We start from the raw sequence: 16,401 nt of genomic DNA on the forward strand, positions 1-16,401 counted from the left end.
GAAAACCCTAAAGATAGTATCAGAAAATTACTAGAGCTAATCAGTGAATTTAGAAAAGTTGCAGGATACAAAATCAATACACAGAAATCACTTGCATTTCTATATAATAACTGAAAAAATCAGAAAGAGCAGTTAAGGAATCAATCCCATTCACCATTTCAACAAAAAGAATTAAATATCTAGGAATAAACTCACCTAAGGAGACAAAAGAACTGTACACAGAAAATTATAAGACACTAATTAAAGAAATCAAAGATGACATAAGCAGATGGAGAGATGTTCCATGTTCCTGGGTAGGAAGAATCAATATTTTGAAAATATCTACACTACCAAATGCAATCTACAGATTTAATGTGATCCCTATCAAATTACCAATGGCATTTTTCACAGAACTAGAACAAAAAATTTTCACAATTCATATGGAAACACAAAAGACCCTGAATAGCCAAAGCAGTCTTGAGAAAGAAGAATGGAGCTGGAGGAATCAAGCTTCCTGACTTCAGATTATACTACAAAGCTACAGTCACCAAGACAGTATGTTACTGGCACAAAAACAGAAATATAGACCAATGGAACAAGATAGAAAGCCCAGAAATAACCCCATACACCTATGGGTCCCTTATTTTTGACAAAGGAGGCAAGAATATACAATGGGGCAAAAACAGCCTCTTCAATAAATGGTGCTGGGAAAACTGGACAGCTACATGTAAGAGAATTAAATTAGAACACTTCCTAATACTATATGCAAAGATAAACTCAAAGTGGATTAAAGACCTAAATTTAAGACCAGAAACTATAAAACTCTTAGAGGAGAACATAGAACACTCGATAACATAAACCAAAGCAAGATCCTCTATGACCCACCTCCTAGAGTAACAGAAATAAAAACAAAAGTAAGCAAGTGGGACCTGATTAAACTTAAAAGCTTTTGCACAGCAAAGGAAACTATAAGCAAGGTGAAAAGACAACCCTCAGAATGGGAGAAAATAATAGCAAATGAAATAACTGACAAAGGATTAATTTCCAAAATATACAAGCAGCTCATACAACTCAATACCAGAAAAACAAACCACTCAATCAAATAGTGGGGAAAAGACCTAAACAGACATTTCTCCAAAGAAGACATACAGATGGCTAACAAACACATGAAAAGATGCTCAACATCCCTCATTGTTGGAGAAATGCAAATCAAAACTACAATGAGATATCACCTCACACTGGTCAGAATGGTCTTCATCAAAAAGTCTACAAACAATAAATGCTGGAAAGTGTGTGGAGAAAAGGGAACATTTTTGCACTGTTGGTGGGAATGTAAATTGATACAGCCACTATGGAAAATGGTACGGAGATTCCTTTAAAAAACTAGGAATAAAACCACCATATGACCCAGCAGTCCCAATCCTAGGCATATACCCTGAGGAGACCAAAACTGAAAGAGACACATGTATTTCATTGTTTATTGCAGCACTATTTACAATAGCTAGAACATGGAAGCAACCTAGATGTCCATCAACAGATGAATGGATAAAGATGTTGTGGTGTATATATACAATGGAATATTACTCAGCTATTAAAAGGAGCACATTTGAGTCAGTTATAATGAGGTGGATGAAACTAGAACCTATCATACAGAGTGAAGTGAGTCAGAAAGAGAAAGTTAAATACTGTATTCTAACACATATATACGGAATCTAGAAAAATGGTACTGAAGAATTTATTTACAGGGCAGCAATGGAGAAACAGACATAGAGAATAGACTTATGGACATGGGGAGAGGGGAGGAGAGGGTGAGATTATGGAGAGAGTAACATGGAAACGTACACTACCATATGTAAAATAGATAGCCAATCGGAATTTTCTGTATGTCTCAGGAAACTCAAACAGGGGCTCTGTATCAACCCAGAGGGGTGGGATGGGGAGAGAGATGGCAGGGAGGTTCAAGAGGGAGGGGATATATGTATACCTATGGCTGATTCATGTTGAGGTTTGAAAGAAAACAGCAAAGTTCTATAAAGCAATTATCCTTCAATAAAAAATAAATAAGTTAAAAAAAAAACAAAGACATCATTTTTCTGACAATAGTCCATATAGTCAGAGCTATGCTTTTTCCAGTAGTCATGTATGGATGTGAGAATTGGACTATAAAGAAGGCTGAGTGCCAAAGAATTGATGCCTTCAAACTGTGGTGCTGGAGAAGACTCATGTAGAAAGAGTCAAACATGACTTGGAGACTGAACAACAAAAAATACGTCTTTCTGCATAAAACTGTGGACTCCTTTGGAGAGGGATATGGGTATTGTTAATCTGCTTGTCATTGTTGCTGAAATGGCTCTGGGCGTATGGTTCAGTTCAGTTCAGTTGCTCAGTCGTGTCCGACTCTTTGCGACCCCATGAATCGCAGCAGGCCAGGCCTCCCTGTCCATCACCATCTCCCGGAGTTCACTCAGACTCATGTCCATCGAGTCTGTGATGCCATCCAGCCATCTCATCCTCGGTCGTCCCCTTCTCCTCCTGCCCCCAATCCCTCCCAGCATCAGAATCTTTTCCAATGAGTCAACTCTTCGCATGAGGTGGCCAAAGTACTGGAGCTTCAGCTTTAGCATCATTCCTTCCAAAGAAATCCCAGGGTTGATCTCCTTTAGAATGGACAGGTTGAATCTCCTTGCAGTCCAAGGGACTCTCAAGAGTCTTCTCCAACACCACAGTTCAAAGCATCAATTCTTTGGCGCTCAGCCTTCTTAGGCACTTAATAAATTCACATTGAATAAATTCAGTGAGTTAAAAAATAAACAATGTAGTTTTCAGTAGTCTGAGTGAACTAGTTAATATCAGGCACTGTACTTTCTGTATCTTTTAATAGTCAGTGTTGGTAGCTTATTGCTTTGGGCATGTAATTGCCTCCTGGACTGGAACTGTGGTGATATGCTTAAATGCAATTGTGTATTTGCTGTTACCACACAATATACCATCATACCCAGAAATTTTACATTATTGCTGACTTTTTTTAGTACCCTGAAGTACTACAGGATATGTGCCTGAGAATAAACTGTGTATCTGGCCTAATCTGGGGAAGGGTTAGGACATTTTCCCCTGGATAGAGGGAGAATTTGTTGATCAGCTTATATGAAAAAAACCTTCATTTCTCAAATGATCCCATCTGCAAATGAAATCCATTATTGCTATTTATCATTTGTTGAGCACAAACTGTGTACTCAGTGCTATAAGAAAAATTCCCAAACTACTAGAAAACGGAGGATGACATGTCCATGCCTCTGGGCTTAACAATCTACACCGAGCACAGCATGCAATTCTTGTATGATGTTAGCAGTAAAAGTGACTGCATCTTGAAAGTGATAGGCTCCTGGAGATTTTATTATGTTTTCATGATTAGAGAGGACTTACAAAGACATGTTGTCCAAAAAAACTTACCAAATGAAAAATTGTTAGGGATAACACTTAAAGAGGGCAGTAGTAGTCAAATGATACTCAAATGAGTTAGATTGAGCTTATCCTAGAGTGAACTTGAGTGCTTATCTATGTGAGGAGGTTACTGATGAGTCAAGAAATGATTTGGGCAAATTAAAGTAAATGATATCCATGGACTCATATGCAGCTAGCATTTCATTGTTTTTCAATATGAATCTTCTTTCTAATAATGGAATCAATAATAAGTTCTAGTATTTATGGAGAGAATTGTGATAAAATAAAAAAATAAAATTGTGATAAAATTGTGTTTTCTATAGTAAACCTATAGAAAATAATTTCCTTCTTAGATTTCTCTGAGTTTTAATACACATTTAAGTAACTCAAATACAATTATAGAATGTGTAAGAGATTCCAGACAAATAGCATAAGATTTGGATGAGACATACAAAAAGATAATGCTGTTTCTTTAAAACAACAGGGCATTGGAGAGTGTTTGTTAAAGTGTCATGCTTTAGAAAAGTTTAGAGAGAGAAATGTGCAACTTAAAGTTTTTCTAAATCACATAGCTGAGAGAACAGACTTGGGGTTGAGTCAGGCATTTTCCTCATCAGCTTTTATGGGAAGCAGAGGCTACAGTCAGATTATCTAAAATATTACTTTAAAATTGCAGTGCTTGATGTTTATCTCTGTGATTACTTTTCTCCCTCCTCATTTGTAATATTTAGGGAGACTGTTGCTCACCCACAACAAAATAAACACACAACTTGGAGCACATCTATCCAATGGGCCACTGCAGCTCAGTAAAATCCTCACCCGAAATGGTCACTATATAGCAGACAGATTCTTTACCGTCGGATCCCCCAGGAAGCCCGTGATTTTCTCCTGTAATGATACTGCCTAAGATCACTCTAGGCTCCTAGACCCTTAGCTTCTGCTGTATCTTCTGCTGAATCTTAGCTCTGAATTCCCCATGATGCTTGCTACCACTTACTTTTCTGATAGAAGGGGGAAGATACAAGAAGAGGCCTTAAGTAGGATGAATTCAGAAGAATCAGCATCATCTAGATAACTTTTGCTAAACTTTAAAAGTATGTGAAAGTAGGGAGTCAAGAAACACCTGGAGAAACAGGCAAATTTGGCCTTGGAGTACAGAATGAAGCAGGGCAAAGGCTAATAGAGTTCTGTCAAGAGAATGCACTGGATATAGCAAACACCCTTTTCCAACAACACAAGAGAAGACTCTACACATGGACATCACCAGATGGTCAACACTTAAATCAGATTGATTATATTTGCAGCCAAAGATGGAGAAGCTCTATACAGTCAGCAAAAACAAGACCAGGAGCTGACTGTGGCTCAGATCATGAACTCCTTATTGCCAAATTCAGACTGAAATTGAAGAAAGTAGGGAAAACCACTAGACCATTCAGGTATGATCTCAATCAAATCCCTAACGACTATACAGTGGAAGTGAGAAATAGATTTAAGGGCCTAGATCTGATAGACAGAGTGCCTGATGAACTCTGAATGTTCGTGACACTGTACAGGAGACAGGGATCATGACCATCCTCAAGAAAAAGAAATGCAAAAAAAGCAAAGTGGCTTTCTGAGGAGGCCTTATAAATAGCAGTGAAGAGAAGTGAAAGGCAAAGGAGAAAAGGAAAGATATACCCATTTGAATGCAGAGTTACAAAGAACAGCAAGGAGCGATAAGAAAGCCTTCCTCAGTGATCAGTGCAAAGAAATAGAGGAAAACAATAGAATGGGAAAGACTAGAGATCTCTTCAAGAAAATTAGAGATACCAAGGGAAACTTTCATGCAAAGATAGGCTCAATAAAGGACAGAAATGGTATGGACCTAACTGAAGCCGAAGATATTAAGAAGTAGAAAGAATGCACGGAAGAACTATTCAAAAAAGATCTTCACGAACCAGATAATCATGATGGTGTGATCACTCACCTAGAGCCAGACATCCTGGAATGCAAAGTCAAGTGGGCCTTAGGAAGCATCACTATGAACAAAGCTAGTGGAGGTGATGGAATTCCAGTGGAGCTATTTCAAATCCTGAAAGATGATGCTGGGAAAGTGCTGCACTCAATATGCCAGCAAATTTGGAAAACTCAACAGTGGCCACAGGACTGGAAAAGGTCCATTTTCATTTCAATCCCAAAGAAAGGCAATGCCAAAGAATACTCAAACTACTGCACAATTGCACTCATCTCACACGCTAGTGAAGTAATGCTCAAAATTCTCCAAGTCAGGCTTCAACAATATGGGAACTGTGAACTTCCAGATGTTCAACTGGTTTTAGAAAAGGTAGGGGAATCAGAGATCAAATTGCCAACATCCGTTGGATCATGGAAAAAGCAAGAGAGTTCCAGAAAAACATCTATTTCTGCTTTATTGACTATGCCAAAGCCTTTGACTGTATGGATCACAATAAACTGTGGAAAGTTCTTTAATAGATGGGAATAAAAGACCACCTGATCTGCCTCTTGAAAACTCTATTCATATCAGGAAGCAACTGTGAGAACTGGACGTGGAACAGACTGGTTCCAAATATGAAAAGGAGTATGCCAAGGTTGTATATTGTCATCCTGTGTATTTAACTTATATGCAGAGTACATCATGAGAAACGCTGGGCTTGATTAAGCACAAGGTGGAATCAAGATTGCTGGAAGAAATATCAATAGCCTCAGATATGCAGATGACACCACCTTTATGGCAGAAAGTGAAGAAGAACTAAAGAGGTTCTTGGGGAAATTGAAAGAGGAGAGTGAAAAAGTTGACTTCAGGCTCAACATTCAGAAAACTAAGATCAAGGCGTCTGGTCTCATCACTTCATGGCAAATAGATGGGGAAACAGTGGAAACAGTGTCAGACTTTATTTTTCTGGGCTCCAAAAACGCTGCAGATGATGACTGCAGCCATGAAATTAAAAGACGCTTACTCCTTGGAGGAAAGTTATGACCAACCTAGACAGCATATTAAAAAGCAGAGACATTACTTTGCCAACAAACGTGCGTCTAGTCAAAGCTATGGTTTTTCCAGTAGTCATGTATGGATGTGGGAGTTGGACTATAAATGAAGCTGAGTGCCAAAGAACTGATGCTTTTGAACTGTGGTGTTGGAGAAGACTCTTGAGAGTCCCCTGTCTATCCTAAAGGAAATCAGTCCTGAGTATTTATTGGAAGGACTGATGTTGAAGCTGAAACTCCAATACTTTGGCCACCTGATGCGAAGAATTGACTCATTTGAAAAGACGCCAATGCTGGGAAAGATTGAAGGTGGAAAGAGCAGGGGATGACAGAGGATGAGATGGTTGGATGGTATCATTGATTCAATGGACATTAGTTTGAGTAAACTCTGGGAGTTGGTGATGGCCAGGGAGGCCTGGTGTGCTGTGGTCCATGGGGTCACAAAGAGTCAGACATGTCTGAGGGACTGAACTGAACTGAAGAGTATGTAATTATTTGCTAGTTGTAGAATTTCACACCATTTTTCCTGAACCTTAACTACCATTAAGCTCCAGTTTATAACATTCTCTCCCTCTGCAGAAGAACTTATCTTTTTTCCCATCAGGTAAAATTCTCAAATCTGATATTGTCTCTGTGTTGACTTTTGTTTTCTTAAATAGCTCTTTTCCCTTCAGTTTAGAGAAAAAATTGTTTGTCTATGTCTCTAAATCTTACTACCTGTGTTCTAAAGATCAAATCTCCACTCCAGGAGTTCTCCAATTTCATTATTGTACCTCTTACTGTGCTTCAAATATTTCTTTTCTCTCTTTATATATATGTTGCTGCTAAGTCGCTCCAGTCGTGTCCAACTCTGTGCGACCCCATAGACGGCAGCCCACCAGGCTCCTCCGTCCCTGGGATTCTCCAGGCAAGAACACTGGAGTGGGTTGCCATTTTCTTCTCCAATGCATGAAAGTGAAAAGCGAAAGTGAAGTCACTCAGTCATGTCCAACTCCTAGCGACCCCTTCCTCCATCCATGGAATTTTCCAGGTGAGGGTACTGGAGTGGAGTGCCATTGCCTTCTCCATATATATATATATATATATATATATATATATATATATATAAGTTCAGTTATATAGCATATATATATAGTTATATAGAGTCATAACTTATATGTTTATATATATAAAGAGAAAAGAAAAATTGGATTATACAACTATGAATATCTATATAGTTTTATATATGTTAATGGTGTATATATAGTTATATATAATCTTATATAAGTTATATATATATGTATTATATATATATATAAATTATATGTATCACATAACATGAGGCAGAGGGCAGGTCTTCAATTTCTCTACCTTTCTATGGATAGTCCTTCAGCTTCCAAGATAACGAGATAGCTAGTATCAATACTAAGGGTCAGACATGACTGCGCGACTTCACTTTCGCTTTTCACTTTCATGCATTGGAGAGGGAAATGGCAACGCACTCCAGTGTTCTTGCCTGGAGAATCCCAGGGACGGGGGAGCCTGGTGGGCTGCCGTCTATGGGGTCACACAGAGTCAGAGACGACTAAAGTGACTTAGCAGCAGCAGCAGCTGTATCAATGTACTGTATGTTAGATAATAAGAGGATGAGAGAGGGGAAGAAAACAAATATATATATATTTTTCCTTCTGATAGCTCACACACACACACGCATGCACGCACGCACGCATGCACGCTTCTCTGATAGCTCAGTTGGTAAAGAATCCCGCTGCAATGCAGGAGACCTGGGTCAATTCCTGGGTCAGGAAGGTCCACTGGAGGGGATAGGCTACCCACTCTAGTATTCCGGCCTGGAGAATTCCACTGACTGTATAGTCAGTCTATGGGGTTGCAAAGAGTTGGATATGACTGAGCAACTTTCACTTTCATATATATATATATATATATAATGTATTTGGTTATTAAAGTGAAAGTGAAGTTGCTCAGTCATGTCTGACTCTTTGTGACCCCATGGAGTGTAGTGTACCAGGCTCCTCCATCCATGGGATTTTTCAGGCAAGAATACTGGAGTGGGTTTCCATTTCTTTTTCCAGAAGATCTTCCCAACCCAGGGATTGAACTTGGGTCTCCCACATTGTAGGCAGACGTTTTACCCTCTGAGTCACCAGGGATGTCCATTAGTTATTATATACATATATAAATGTTATGTATGCTAAGATAAATATCATACATATATGATGACTAATTTGTATATAGCTTATATACACGTATTCATATCAAAATAAGGAAATACCATATCTACTATAGTCCTCATTTCTGCAGCTACTTGTATGGTCATCACTGGTATTTTTACTGCCTTATTACACGACTCATTCCATATTCCTTTGCTCTCAGCAAGCACCTGAGCTGGTTGTGATTCTTTGCATAGTATGGTTACCAAAATTTTCACTCCTGAGTCATATGGGCTACTGACAACCCTGGCTAAACTGGGTGTTTGTAGTTCTCTGTTGACTTTGACAATAGGACATGGAAGTGCTGGAGGTGCCCTTGATGATCTACTGAATTTCGGAAATATTCCTCCTTACCCTCATTGTCATTTGCACATTTACCTTGATAATCAGGATCAGTCACCCAGGTAGTAGAGCAACACATTTTTTTTGCTGGCTAGCTCAGTGATAGGAGGAGCCAGAGGCCAGGTGGTAGTCTCAACTTGTGGGCAGTGGCACCTGCTGGCCTGGGAACTCTCTATTCTCTTTGTATTTAGAAATCTCAGTTTGATGATAGTGGTTTCCAGTGTAATCTCTAGCCTACATAGAAGGGCCATTACAAAGCTCTGTAAGGATGCTTGTTCTCACTTACTCCTCACAGCTATGGCACAGGGCACGTTATCTGGACCTGCAATAGGTAGGTGAATGTTTCCTTCATGATAAATCCATTCTAATATCCCAATATCCCTAAGCAGTTGGCCATCTTCTTCTATAGCAGGTTTCAGAAAACTATAGCCTACGGGTCAAATACAGCCTACTGTCTGTTTTGTAAATGGTTTTATTAGAACACAGTGTTTTCCATATATTTACATATTTTCTATACCTACTTTCATGCCACAATGGCAGAGCTGAATAGTTGTGACAGAGAATATGGCCTACAAAGTAAAAAAAAAAAATAATAATGTCTGACTTTTTAGGAAAAGGTTTGCTGGCCCCTGCTTTATAAAGGAAGTTTTGGCATTTCAGCTTCATCTAATGTAGAACACCTTTGGGTTTATACTTCAGTCAATCAATTGAGCAAATTTCAGAGCCATTCCTGGCCCTTTTCAAGCTAAGACATCAAATCTGGGATTTCTACTTAACAGGCCCATATCAATAACTTTTATCTCAACTCCTTAATTTTGTATCTTTAAGGTCAATTCCCACACATTTTTACCTGGATTTCTATTGGTCTAAATTGAAAAATTCATGCAATTCTTTTGGGGTGTATTTCAGCTCCATGGGTGGCAACATTTTGTAAATCACACTTGTGGTCTTGCGGGAACTTGACTCTGGTTATAGGTCTAGAAATTACCCTATAATTTTGTTTCTATTATTCTTTCATATTTGACTTTGTTGATTAAACTTTTACTTCCATTGATTTCCTTAATTGAGTCTCTTTATGGTTTTCTTAAATATCTGGTCACATTGTTTTCTTGTCGTGTTCACAATTATTTATAGGTTCACAATTATTTATTTATAGGTATGCTGATTTATGCATTAATGACAAATAAGCAGCAATATGACTGCTTTATGGTAGCCTAGTGAGCTGGATGCAATAGTTTCGGGTTATGTAGGTCCAACTCTTTTGAGCCCGTGGACTGTAGCCCACCAGGCTCCTCTGTCCATGGAATTCTCCTGGGAATGGGTTGCCATTCCCTTCTCCAGGGGATCTTCCTGACCCAGGGATCAAGCCCACATTTCCTACATTGACAGGCAGATTTTTTTTTTTTTTAACCACTGAGCCACATAGGAATCCCCAAATATTGGCTTAGAGATTATTTTTTTAAAACTGCTAAATGATGCACGAATATATTCTCTACTTGACATGCATAATACATAAGATACTTATCTCTTATTATAAAAATAATGAGCATTTGTTTAGAAAACATAGAATGAAGATTAGCAAGGTACTTTCCTGGTGGTCCTTCCCTGATGGAAAAGACGATAAAGAATCTGCCTGCAATGCAGGAGACCTGGGTTTTATCCCTTGGGTCTGGAAGATTCCCTGGAGAAGGGAATGGCAACCCACTCCAGTATTCTTGCCTGGAGAATTCCATGGACAGAGGAGCCTGGCGGGCTACAGTCCATGGGCTCCCAAGAGTTGGACCTACACAACCTGAAGCTATTTATCCAGCTCATTAGGCTACCATAAAGCAGATATATTGCTGTTCATTTGTCACTGATGCATGAACCTGTATACCTATAAATAACTGTGAACATGACAAGAAAATAGTGTGACCAGAGCTCTAAGAAAATCAGAGAGTCACTTAAGGAAATCAGTGGAAGTAAAAATTTAATCAACACTGTCAGTATTTATGATGGAATAGCTTCAGGCAAGCCTAGCCTATATGCTAATGAATAAATTGTGATAAAACTTTAATGTCACACAGTATTGTAGTCATATTCATTACTGGAACCATTTTTTAAAATTATTTACTTAATTTATGTATTTGACTGCATTGGGTCTTAGTTGTGGCACGTCGGATCTTCATTGCGTCGCAAGCGATCTTTTGTTGAGCACATGGACTCTCTAGTTGAGGCACCCAGACTCAGTCGTTGTGGCACTCAGGCTTAGATGCCCTATGGTATGTGGAATCTTCCTGGACCAGGGACTATGTTCCCTGGACTGGAAGGCAGATTCTCTACTGCTAGATCACCAGGAAAGTTCCAGGAAACTTTATTATATTTAAAAAATTTCCCTGTGAAGAGAGGCTGAGAGAGAGGCATAATGGACAGTAACGTAATTCTTTGAAAGGAAAGTTATGAAACAGTAATGGAACCAACTCATTATTATTAATTTTATATTAAATATCACTTACCTATGATAAGGCATGGACTGTTTAACATGAGTCTTACACACAGTGTTCTGTACCATGAATACTTAGCGTTAATGATGCAGAGGGTGATATCAAAAGGTCTCATACGGTTCTTGCCATACTGTTACCTTTTCTCATGGCAACACTCACATACATACACAACAGATGGGTACACATGGCATGATGATTATTTACTTTTCACTGGGTGGAAGTGGATCATCACGAGATGAGCTCTTTATCTTCATGCTGAGTAAGCCTCTTAGGACAAAGAAGAGAAGAGGTTGGTTTTGCTATCTCTGGGTGGAGGAGGTGGAAGTGGGGATAGGAAAGGCAGGCACGCTTTGTGTAACATTACGGACATACATAGTAATTTCTGCCTAACTTTTTGGTTTTTCATTTCTCTAAAAATATTTCTATGTGGTCCCAATCCTTCCACCATTTGCTGTAGTTTCAGTGCCTGTATCACAGAAGGGTTCATATTGTCAGTCAGTTCAGTTGCTCATTTGTGTCTGACTCTTTGTGACCCCGTGGACTGCAACACGCCAGGCTTCCCTGTCCATCACCAACTCCCAGAGCTTGCTCAAACTCATGTCCATTGAGTTGGTGATGCCATCCAACCATCTCATCCTCTGTCATTCTATTCTCCTGCTTTCAATCTTCCCAGCATCAGGGTCTTTTCTAATGAGTCAGTTCTTCACATTAGGTGGCCAAAGTCATAGACCTTCAGTTTCAACATCAGTCCTTCCAATGAATACTCAGGACTGATTTCCTTTAGGTTTGACTGATTTGATCTCCTTGTAGTCCAAGGGACTCTCAAGAGTCTTCTCCAACACCACAGTTCAGAAACATCAATTCTTCAACGCTCAGGTTTCTTTATGGTCCAGCTCTCACATCTATGTATGACTACTGGAAAAATCATAGCTTTGACTAGATGGACATTTGTCAGCAAAGTAATGTTTCTGCTTTTTAATATGCTGTCTATTTTTTTTTAGTTTAAATTTATTTATTTTAATTGGAGGCTAATTACTTTACAATATTGTCTAGGTTGGTCATAGCTTTTCTTCCAAGGAGCAAGTGTCTTTTAACTTCATGGCTGCACTCACCATCTGCAGTGAATTTGAAGTCTGTTCATATTGTGCCTAGTCGCTCAATAGAGTCTGACTCTTTGCGACCCCATGGACTGTAGCCTTCCAGGCCCCTCTCTCCATGGGATTCTCCAAGCAAGAATACTGGAGTGGGTTGCCATTTCCTTTTTTAGTTCATGTGTAAAAGAACTCAGAAGCAGTCTTGAATAATCAGAACCCTTCTGCCACCCTGTTAATGTGAATTTGTTTTCTAGCACAGCTTTCTCATTATCTGGCACTGGTTTGGAAGCATAAATCATTTTTAGTCATCTTCTGTTAATTCCTTTGGTAAAGAGTCTATTAACTTTTGAATTTCTCTAAGATCCATATCTGAAATCCTTCCCCTTACCTTTTTTGCCATATCCACAATCTTTCTTGATTTCCTTGATTGGCTCTGTTGTAAACTCTGTGAAGTCATGCACAACATCTGGACAAAGTTTCCTCCCACAGAAACTTATTGTTTCAGATTTGATAGCTTTCACAAGTTTTGCTAGAACAACAACGGCATCTTAAATGGTGTAACACTTACAGACTTTCGTGGTAATCCCTCTGGTGGAGTTCTCTTCCATAACATTGATAATCCTTTCCATTGAGAAAGCCTTAAAGGTCTTTATGACTCCCTGATCTTCTTGAACCTGAATTAGAGACAGTGTGCTTGGGGCTACCGCTTTGATGACTTTGACTAGTGGCACTGTTGAATATCAAAAGAACTTTGTAATGCTGTCCCTCACTGGAAACCTACTTCCTGACTTCAGGGACAAAGTGTGGATAGAGCCAATCAATATAGCAAAGGGCTTTCCTTGTGGCTCAGCTGGCAAAGAATCTGCCTGAATGCAGGAGACCTGGGTTCAGAACATACCCTGGAGAAAGGGAAGACTACCCACTCCAGTATTCTGGCCTAGAGAATTCCATGGACTGTATAGTCCTTGGGGTAGCAAAGAGTTGGACACGACTGAGTGACTTTCCCTTTCACTTTCATAAATCAAAAGAGTTCTCACTGAGGTCTTCTTTTGTGGTACAACAAGGAGATGAGTAACTGATATTTATCTTTTCCCTTTGAGGTTCAAGGGTTAGCAGCTTTATAGGAAAGGAAAGTCCTGATCATAAACCTGACTGCACTTGCATCAAAGAATAGAGTTATCCTATGCCTTCCTGCCTTAAATTCTGGTGCTCACTTCTCTTCCTTACTAATAAATGTCATTTGTGAAATTTCTTTCTTTCTTTCTTTTTTTTTTTTTTTTACCACAATAGGATACTTCTGTCTGTATTGGTAAACTGTTCAAGTAGATGTCTTTCTCCCCAGTGATTCCCTTAATGGCATTTGGGAGCTGATTTGCTGTCTCTTGGGCACTAGAAGTTGCTTCTCTTGTCTATCTTGATATTTTTAAAGCCAAACTTCCTAAAATTACCAAACCATCCTTTGCTTACATTAAATTCTCTAGCTTTAGATTCTTCTCCTTTTTAAGTTGTCATAAAATGACTTCGATTTTGTTTTTGAAGTCATATTAGAATCTACATAAACATATCTTTATTATATCAATCCTGCACCCACATAAAAGCTACATTTTCAGTATGAGATAAAAAGCTATTTTGCAAAAAGTACAAGGTTTTCTCACCTGCTGGTATAATTGCAGTGACAGCTTGATGAATTTACTTTCCTCTTGTTTTTTTATTTTTTTACAGTGGTCCATATCCTGGATTAATTTATCTTGATAGGATGTGTGGCCATAACTGCAGACCTTGATCTATAGTGTATATCAAGCAATTTAACCTTTTCTTGCAATGTCATGACTTTCCTGTGCTTGTTGGGAGCACTTCCAGCATCAGTAGTAGCACTTTGTATGGGCCTCATGGTGTTATTCAAGATTTATATGGTATTATAGATGGTGACTGCAGTCATGAAATTAAAAGACGCTTACTCCTTGGAAGTTATGAAAAAGTTATGATCAACCTAGATAGCATATTCAAAAGCAGAGACATTACTTTGCCGACTAAGGTCCATCTAGTCAAGGCTATGGTTTTTCCAGTGGTCATGTATGGATGTGAGAGTTGGACTATGAAGAAGGCTGAGAGCTGAAGAATTGATGCTTTTGAACTGTGGTGTTGGAGAAGACTCTCGAGAGTCCTTGGACTGCAAGGAGATCCAACCAGTCCATCCTGAAGGAGATCAGCCCTGGGATTTCTTTGGAAGGAATGATCCTAAAGCTGAAACTCCAGTACTTTGGCCACCTCATGCGAAAAGAGTTGACTCATTGGAATAGTCTGATGCTGGGAGGGATTGGGGGCAGGAGGAGAAGGGGACGACAGAGGATGAGATGGCTGGATGGCATCCTGACTCGATGGACGTGAATCTGAGTGAACTCCAGGAGTTGGTGATGGACAGGGAGGCCTGGCGTGCTGTGATTCATGGGGTCGCAAAGAGTCGGACACGACTGAGCGACTGAACTGAACTGAACTGATGCTAAGCACAATGAAAAGTATGCAAGAACCGTAAGAGATCACTTTTAATTGAGATAGATTGTTTACTGGAGAGACAAAGTGCTCATAAGGAGATGACTAGTGTCACATGGTATTTTCAGCTAAAACAGCAGGAGCTCCCCACAATAGCCAACAGGAGGTGGCTGCAAAATTATTACAGCACTGCAGTGTGTATGTTACAGTTACTTTCATGCAGTTAGGGTTTAGCACTGCATCTTTACCTTTGTTTACATTTCTCTCAGCTGCAAGGGGCACCATGTCTTGTCTGTTAGTGACAGTGTTTATGTGTGTACTTTTTTGATAACTTTGTATAATAGATTTGTGTGTGTTTTATGGTGTGGATGATTAAATAGACTAGTATGTACATATATTTTATGCATTCATGATGTAATCTTTTAATTTTTTTGATATTTCTAGGCTACATGGTTTGTCTTTTTTTTCAACCTGTTGCAACTCTTCAAAAATTAAAAAAAAATCTGTGTATAAGTGGACCCATGCAGTTCAGACTGTTGTTCAACGGTCCACTGTAGTAGCATTTTGTGGAAGGCATTATGAGATGGTAGTTTAGATTACTGACTCTGCTTTGAGACTTCTTAGTTCAAAACTCATATCTGACATTTACTGGTTCATTGATCTTGAGCATATTTGTTAACATTTTTGCACCCAGTTTTCTTGTCTGTGAAATGAAGGTGATAATAATAGTACCTACCTCACAAGTTTATTGTGAGGATTAAATATAGTTGTGAAGCAGATAGAACAATGCAGACTGTCAAAATGTTTGTTACTATTTTGTAATTCTAGGAGACTGTATATCACAGAAATAAAGTATTGCTTTAAAGTACCTCATAGAAGCATTGACTTTAGACCTCTTTTAAGTAAAGTCTTTCCACTGAGTCTTCAAAAATTTTTGAGTATTTATGTAAAGTATAACATTTTTAATTCAGCATACTTTATTTTCCTTCTGAAGGGTTTCCTAGCTCAAACATTTTAAATTATTCATAAAAACTAGCTTCCCATTCTTTAAACAATCCTTTCATGCAGGAATGTTTGTATATGTGTATATATGCATATATTTGCATATGTATGTGTGTAATGATGTATATGTATGTGTGTGTATAAGAGAAAGTTTACTATTTATGATTTTCATTCAGACCTTGACTCTGAACATAAATGTAAAATGAAGTTCTGTGTTTGGCCTATTTCATCATTTACTACCAGCTTAAGTGGAATCATGTATATGGATAAAAGTTTCTTATTTTAAATCTTTGCCGATCTAGTACATATTAAGAGATTATTCATTAGCTCTAAAGAGGGGAAGAAAAACCTGTGCATTTTGTAAATTTTATATTG

Source organism: Capricornis sumatraensis, chromosome 7 (genome assembly GCF_032405125.1).
Source record: "Capricornis sumatraensis isolate serow.1 chromosome 7, serow.2, whole genome shotgun sequence".
Taxonomy (NCBI): Eukaryota; Metazoa; Chordata; class Mammalia; order Artiodactyla; family Bovidae; genus Capricornis; species Capricornis sumatraensis.